General features: G+C 34.9%; 1 pseudogene; it reads left to right on the forward strand.

Annotated features, from left to right (window-relative positions):
• Positions 1–220: 220 nt before the first annotated feature.
• LOC121413057 lies at positions 221–941 on the forward strand (annotated as a pseudogene).
• The last annotated feature ends 7,782 nt before the right edge of the window (positions 942–8,723 follow it).

The raw sequence follows: 8,723 nt of genomic DNA on the forward strand, positions 1-8,723 counted from the left end.
ATCGACTGATAGACAGTGGGGATATTTTTCAGAATAATCAAATGTTGAGAACTCTTCTGCTTTCAAATAACAAACTCATGAGTTTCGGCAAAAATACTTTCCAGCCGATATTCTCTTCTCTTACATCTATCGATATATCATTTAACCCCATCAATTGCAACTGTGATCTATAAGGTGGCTTCTTGACTGGCTTCGTGGATCAATTACTCTTAACTCCAAAATGAATACAATTTGTTCATCACAATCATTACAGCGTATCCATGGCAAATACCTGCTTGATTTTCATCCTGAAAACTTCTGTAGCATCAACATTGTCCTCATATGCTTGCCTTCCCTAGCAATCATTAGCCTAATTTTTAATCATCGGACTCGCGTATTACAACCGTTGGCAGTCAAGGTACAAATTGTTTCTTGTGAAACTAGCAGCCATCGGCTACAAGGAGATGCGAGATGCTCGGGATCATAATGACTATGAATTTGATCTCAACATCATCTTTTATGATGATGACGAAGACTGGATTCGCGACCATCTCCGACCTGCTCTCGCAGAACGGCTTCCGCAGTTTCAGAGAAATGTCTTTGGCGATGATGAACTCGTGTTGGGAATGTATTACTTAGACGCAGTTGACTACGTGGTGAGCCACAGTTACAAGACCGTCGTTATCCTCAGCAGAGCTGCAGTTCGTGATCGATGGTTTATACTTAAATTCCGTACAGCAATGGACCATGTCAGCGATACCGGAACAGAATTCGTAGTGGTGATCTTCCGTGAGGACATCCCAGATGATGATATGCCGTTCTTGGTGAGGTTGTTCCTCAGCGATGGCAGACCTTATATTTACTGGACAGAGGATGTGAGAGGACAGGAGTATTTCTTCGATGAATTGACCAAACATCTTACCATTAATCTGCGTACTAATGATAGGCTCCCTGTCGAATAAATCTGAGTGATATTATTAAAAGTAATGCAGGCTTGGAGAAAACAAGAAATCCGATTTTGAATTACCAAGGAATCCCTGAATTTAGCATTATCAAATACGTAAATTTCTGATAGATGTGTATCCCACACTCACATCTTAGGAGAAGTGCCTGTTGCTCTAGAAACTGTTACTTCTACCGAATTTCTAGAATAAAGTGCACTCTTGAAAAGGTGGGGCAAAAAGGTCAATTTTTTCCATCTCTGGGCAATCATACTGTCCACACAACTATTGGTTGATATCTATCCAAAAATGTTAATGAAAACTAATGATTGGGTAATGAATTTGGTCAAATTTATTACCCAATTATAAAAACATGGTATTATCTTAGAGTCAGTACTTGATATTATTCAAGTCGTGTGAATTATTCCTTCTTTTAAAAAATGAATTCGTCCGTTTGTTCATTCTAACTTCTCTAAACATTGTAGATGTATTTTAGTCTCGTCATATTCTTAAGTCTTGTGTACACAGCATTACGATAGATCGGGTCCAATGAATCCTTTCTTATTGTATGTTGACATTATGATTCATTTTTTTCTAAAGGCATTCATATTCTTTGTAATCTGACGCCCTCTCCCTGCTAATCGTCACGCTTGTTTATAGCAAACTATAAATTCTTCTTCAACTCACTACTTGTTTTGCATTTTATTATATGAAATGTTCTAATTTTCTTCTCATTGACTTGTGAAACAAATTCTGATTTCTCCCTGAACATTTGATATTACTACTGTTTTAACATTTTATGTTTCAGTCAAGTTAGTCCTTGTTGTCAAATCTGTAAAAACTGAAATATTGTAAAATTCAAACAATACAAAACGAAAGATATAGTGACATCATCTACTCTCACATTTGCATATAACTGAGTTGTGCGTATAACTATTTTGTGAAAAATAAGCAAAACATTCAAATGTCATAACTTTCTTATTTCAAATCCGATTTTGATGAAACTTTCGCAGTATGCTTTTCTGCTTTTTCTCTATAAAGTGTCATTTCGTCATTGATAAATCACACCCTATTTTTCTCTCGAATATTTGTCCTTTCGCATAAGGAGTTAATCAAAGGTTAATTCTTAGAAAAGGGCAACGTTAAACAGGAGATGATACGGTAGTCTATTTTATTCATGGCAGTTGAAACCTATCCTCGAATGTGTTTCTCCGTTACCCGGCGCACATTACACGATCCGATACGGCACAACTGCATATTGCATTAAATTGGAAAAAAAACACAGGAATTTGACTTTAGATAGAATGCTCGGAATAATAAGATCAGAACTTTGATTTGCTGGACGACGAGTTATATGCAAACCAAAATCAGCTCAAAGTCGCAATCGATGATGACGTAATCACGATTTGGAATTGAATTTGCCTTATTTCCACTGAGAGTCTGGAAATAACTGATTCATGTACATTCTAGTATTCATACCACTTTACAGGACTTTGATTGTTTATATTGAATTGGTTAGAATGTCAGTATAATATTTTTTTTAAAGATTTTTTTTTGATCGCGAAGAATCGTGTGCGCCGGGTTTGATAGATTTTGAATGGATGCGAGCTGGGGATTCCATGATAAATTCGACTTTTACGTCGTACAATGAGATAATGCACGATATGTTTAGGTGTCTAAACCTAACCCTAGCCCTAGTTTAGACGCTATGCTTCTTTGGCATGATCATGTAGAACACGTTAGAAGAAAAAAAAGGAGCTGCTCTCGCAATACTGAAAAGGGCTAATCCATTCATTGATGTTACCACGGCAAAATTAAGTTATTAAATCCAAAGTCAAACTGATTATTGTTGGAAGTATGGGGTTTACGATTTATCACACAAACGAATAACAGAAAGCTTTAGAATAATACTCAAAGCTAACTTCCTCACCTCGTCTGAATGGTTCTCTTATCCCCTAAAAGTAATATATTTTAGATATGATTATATTTATATTTAGCAGTTTAAATAAGTTATTTATAGAACTTTAAAGTAGTATCCGAAAAACATAACGAAAAACAGGATCTGCCTCTAACCTAAAACTCGATGTCCCAAAATGCAATACTGAATACTATAAATGCTTATTCATTATTTCCTCAATATCAATGATTAATCACTTCCTTGCCCCTTCATTTAAACGCATATCCACCCTCATATAAAACAACTCAGACCATACATTGTGTCTAGCAAATGTTAAATTGTGAATGGTTCATGTGTTACTAATCTATGTTAATGACTTCGAATTTGTATGCCTTTTTGTATTCTAATATACATGATTTAATTTATATACTGTATTTACTATGTATATTTTTATCACTTGTATATACAAATGTTTTGTTTTTATGCTTTTACGGCCCCTTTTAATACCAGCTTTTGTTGAAAGTGCACCCTATTGAAATATTGTTTAAAAAAATTGAATAATTAAGTAAATGAATAAATAAATAAATGAATAAAAGGCCTTCTTATTAACTTCAATTTATAATGATCGAGATGAAAATAGATGCTGTAATTTTCGATGGAATTACTGTTTTATGAATAGATATTAATTTTCAGCTATCATGTGAGCAATCAAAGTTTTATGATTAGATGTAAATGCGTATCTCGTGTTGACTGGTAGTCATTTGATTGATATCATATAAACTAAAACTATGATAAATTTCCCACGAAACTTCAAACGTCATGAATAATACAAAACACTAAGATCATTTCCTTGTTGGAAAAGATTGCGCCTATTGTTTTACAATCAGAAACAACAAACGACGCTTTGATATTGACCTGGGACATGTGGTTTTGATGCCTGCACCATGATTTCAAGGGTTAGGAAATACATTGGAATAAGTTACAAGGACAGTCAGTGGTCCAGCATGTCCAAAAATCCAGGATTGCTTCTAAAAATAGAGACTAAAATAACTGCTCTTATTTAAGAATTAACATAGTTCATTGAAATCCATATGAAGATATGATGTTGGTGTCTACACTGTAGTTTAAAGTTAAAAATACGTTTGGACTGGTTACAATGATATGCAGTTGTAGATTTTGCCGAGGAAAAAAAATCGAAGAGGTTTTTCAAAGTGGCTTCCCTCTTGTTTCCAGGAGTATCTCGTGCAGAGGAGGGTCAACGTAAATCTATTTCGATTATGGCATTACTCCGATCTTTCTTTCGACCAAAACAACCTGTTGTGATAAGATAAATATAATTGGAATTTAAATCCATTCTAATTGAATTTCACCCCGATTAGGACCCGAAATCTGAAAAAAGGTCAATGATGTATAAATAAACTTATTTAAAGCCTGTCTTTTACTAGTTGTTTGGTAATTTCCCCCATATTCCATGTAACTATTCCATTTTATTATTAGATTGTGTTTTATGCATGTGCCCCAAAACAGTTGTGGTGTGAAGCATATATAACTATGAAATTTGCTTTATTGGACAAATTCAGGATTTCACACCCAAAATCAATTTGGGCCTGATCTAAGTAGTCTATCTGCATAATATTTTATCTCATTTATCAAAAATTATTTGAATGAAAATGAAAGCATTACCAGGGTGCAAACTTTAGATCCAAACCCATGGAGGAAAGTGCCATATTTAGATTCTGATGGGTAAACATATTTGTACTACACTTTGTTACATTGTAATGTTCAACGGTAATGAAGTATATCTCACATTACTCTCACTACTGTTTACTGAAGCTAAAGTCTGGCTTTAAAAGTAAAACGGTTGTGCATTCATTTTCAATGATCAGGTACTGCGATGTCCGGTTTCAATGCCGAACGACCCATAAATAAATGTTATTCGATAACACTCATAACTGAATCTATTTACCTTCATCTTATAGACAATGAAAAAAAATTAAAACAACGGAAAATCTTGAACAGTGGGGTACCGTGGGTCACGGCATTGGGGGGGCACCATCAAAAATTTTGAGTCACCTAGTGAGCGCGCAAAGCGCGCTCAGTTGCCAGGTATACTGATATTTTAAGGACAGTGCCATTAAACGGATATGTATCTCACTGATCATGCGAGCGCGAAGCGCGAGCTGAAAATTTTTGACATTTAGACCTAGAAAGGGACATTATAAGCAAATTTTTGTTATCATGTTACCTGTCTCGCTAAACAAACAATACGAGCGCGATCGAGCACAAGCTTGAATTTTTGTATATATTGACCCCAAACTGCAATCATTGTAATCATGATTCACATACGCATTTCACTAATCAAATATTGCGAGCGCGAAACGCGAGCTGAAATTTAGGAAATTCGGACCTGAAGTGGGGCATTCTAAGGCTTGTTTAACTAAGACCTTACGTATTTCACTAACCAAATGATGCGAGCGCGAAGCGCGAGCTGCAAATTTTTGAAATTGAGATAAGAAAAAATGATATTTTGAGGACTATTTTTTAAGGAATCCATTAAGAGTATACATATCTCACCATAGTCATCTAATGCGAGTGCCAAGCGCTTGCTGATTTGGTGAGAATTACATCTAAACACATGAAGCACTTTTTGTAGTCAGTGTAATCATGATTATTATACGCATCTCACTAATGAAATATTGCGAGCACAAAGCGCGAGCTGAAAATATAAGTAATTCAGACCTGAAGAGGGACATTCTAAGGCTTGTTTGTAGGAATTCACTAAGACCATAGTACGTATTTCACTAACCAAATGATGCGAGCGCGAAGCGCGAGCTGAAAATTTTTGATATTCAGATCAGAAAAAGGGACAGGAAATGTTTTATATTAAGACCTTAAAATGGGGCGATCACTTTAAGTAGTCATGAAAAAGAAGCATATGTCACTACATAAAACAATAATAGCTCAAAGTGCGAGGAAACCTATTTGGTGTATATTGACTGGATTTGACAACGTCACATCTCTCTAATATACTTGAAAACTATAGTATTCCGAAAAAAGACATGAGCCCTAAGCAAATCATGTTTCATAAAGTTATTACAAAAAAAGTTTATGTAGGCCTAATATACAGTAATATAACATAATTATGATATAATATAAAATTGATCATTTCTTCTTTCCCACTACATTTCTCTTCCTTTCTCCCTCTTTTTCTCCCTTTCCCCGTTTTTTTTTTTTTTGCCAGCCGATTGGGGGGGGCACGTGCCCCCCCATGCCCCCCCCCCCGTAGTTACGCCACTGATCTTGAGTGTGGATTTCATCATGAGATTTTACTTCCCTGTCTTACTGAGGTATCGTGAAGCCAATGATTATCCTGTACTTACTGAGAGTTGACGTCTATCGACGAGCTGCGCCAATTCCAATTTGTTAAATTAGTACGAATACTTCGATCACGCAAAAGAACTCGGAGTCAGAAAAAACGACGGTAAATATAACATTGTCCTTCTTTTGTCTTTAGATATGATTTAATTTGTTTTTTTTTCTTTACATTTGTTTCCATTAGTTAATATCTACATTAGATATGAAGTATATATGAACATAATGCGTGTTCAAAACATTCACCATTCGTTCAAACTACTCTTGGACGTATGTTAATACTCTTCCATTGAACATTAGAATGATGTTCAATTTTTTTGAATAAATGTAATGATATATAAAAAAGAATCGTGATTGCAAAATAATTCTTTGAGATGGGGGCATTATTCAGAATTTTGATTGGGAAGGTTTGACAAGCTTATCCGGGTAAGGTTTTGTGCTGATTCAAAAAATGAGTCTTGTTGATTGTCCTCACGACATTTTGGCCATTTTTTACCAAAATGACTATTTTGACCACTCTTTGGAAAATGGTCCCTCAAAAGAATGTTTTTGAAACCACATCCAATTAATAGGGTCTATCCTCAGTAAAAATGCACCCAGATTCCAGATAAAGTGATTTCATTTGCCAAATCACAATATAAGTGGCAATATTAGCCATGTTTTGACCCAAAATGACAATTTTCATGATCTTTTTGGTCCGAAATAGGTTACAAATATTGATCGGAATTACGTTTAGATGTCTTTAGAAAAACACATCTATTTTCAAAATGTGCGCTGGATCATAGCTATCAAGCTCATGTAATTTGTTTTGTCAGTTTTGACATTTTAGGGTCATTTTGGGTACTTTAGACATAACTGACTATTCGCGCAGTTTTGCGTTATAAACTGTGGAAATAGGCAGGAAATTGAGGTCTTTTGCATGGTTTATAATCTTTTATTATCAATTGGGAATGCATTCAAAGGTCCAGCTTGGGAAGAATTCCATGCTGATTTCAAATTATATCAGTCTCAATGTCTCTTTTATATCTTATAGTCATTTTTTGCCACTTTTGGCCGCCCCAAATGACCAATGACATCAGTTCAATTTATCCTAAATTACCTCAAATGTTACCAGAATCGTTACAAGTGTGTGCTGTGGCGCCTAACATTTGTGTATTAATCTTTTAAATAAACATCTCAAAGGTATTTTGACCTCGTGTAAGTTTAATTTTGACCTTTAAGGGTCAATTTGGGTACTTAAGCCATAACCGACAATTTGCAGTTTTACATAATAAACTGTGATAGACCAAACATTCTGAACAAAGCCTCTCCTTCCTATAGACTAAACACAGTTGATTGTGATGGCGATGATAAACAACATTATAATAATAATCATAATAGTTTCAATGATAATAATAATAATAATAATAATAATAATAATGAAAATAACAATGTCAATACTTCTAATACTACTACTATTCTACTTACGATATTGTTGAAAATGATCATTATGCAAAATATCAAAACGCTCAGGACTATTCTTTTTCTTCCCTAAGTAATATAATCAGCATGTCACTGCGGTGTCCATGAATAAAAACAGCTTTCATTCAATTCATTTTCCATCCGACTCTAATATGTCTAATAATTTGTTTTGTTTAATGCCAACTTTTAACTATCAACTATCTATCCAATAAATCAATAAACTGTTAAAAGTCATATACAGGTAAAACAATTAAAAAAAAGAAGCTTATCAAATGGTTTATTATTATGCTTAAAGAAAAACCCCTCATATTTCATGTAGAATTTATGTTCGATCTCTTGTTTCAGGCTGGAATGATTCATCATGGCTCATTTCTCCCTACTTCTCCATGTATCAATTATCTTGATCCAATGTTCACAAAGTCTTGCAACACAGGTAAACCTAGGCCCTCGAAGATGTCATGAAGATTTAAAAGAAAAGACTGCTATGTGTGGTGACATGGGTTTTAATTCTGTCCCTCAACATCTCCCAGATGGCATCGAGGTTCTACAACTGGAAAACAACAACATATCTTCTCTACTGAATTCTTCATTTACCAGATATCCTCTAATCACGAAGCTTGATCTTTCCAGTAACGACATGGGGGTGATAGAATCTACAGCTTTCCATCCTCTGAAGAATCTAACCCGACTGGTCATTTCTAAGAACCCCAACCTTTTATTACATGGTACAGGCATCTTCAAATACACAAGAAAGCTATTGTACTTAGATCTATCCTGGTCAAATTTGAAATCAATCCCTCATGATCTGCTGGCATGGAGTCCAGTTGTGGATACTTTGAACCTTGAGCATAATCTGCTCACCGTTGTAAATTTAAGCTCGTGTGGTGGGGCAAAGAGAGTCTATCTTGGATATAACATGATAGCAAGCTTAACAGAAGATACTTTTAACTTCTCCTGCAATACTGATTCTTTGAGCCTATCTGTTAACTCCATCAGATCAGTAGATGCAAAAGTCATTGCGGCGCTTCATGTGAAATCTCTGAGTTTTCATTATTGTTCAACAATTACTACAA

This window comes from Lytechinus variegatus, chromosome 4 (assembly GCF_018143015.1).
Source record: "Lytechinus variegatus isolate NC3 chromosome 4, Lvar_3.0, whole genome shotgun sequence".
NCBI classification, from domain to species: domain Eukaryota; kingdom Metazoa; phylum Echinodermata; class Echinoidea; order Temnopleuroida; family Toxopneustidae; genus Lytechinus; species Lytechinus variegatus.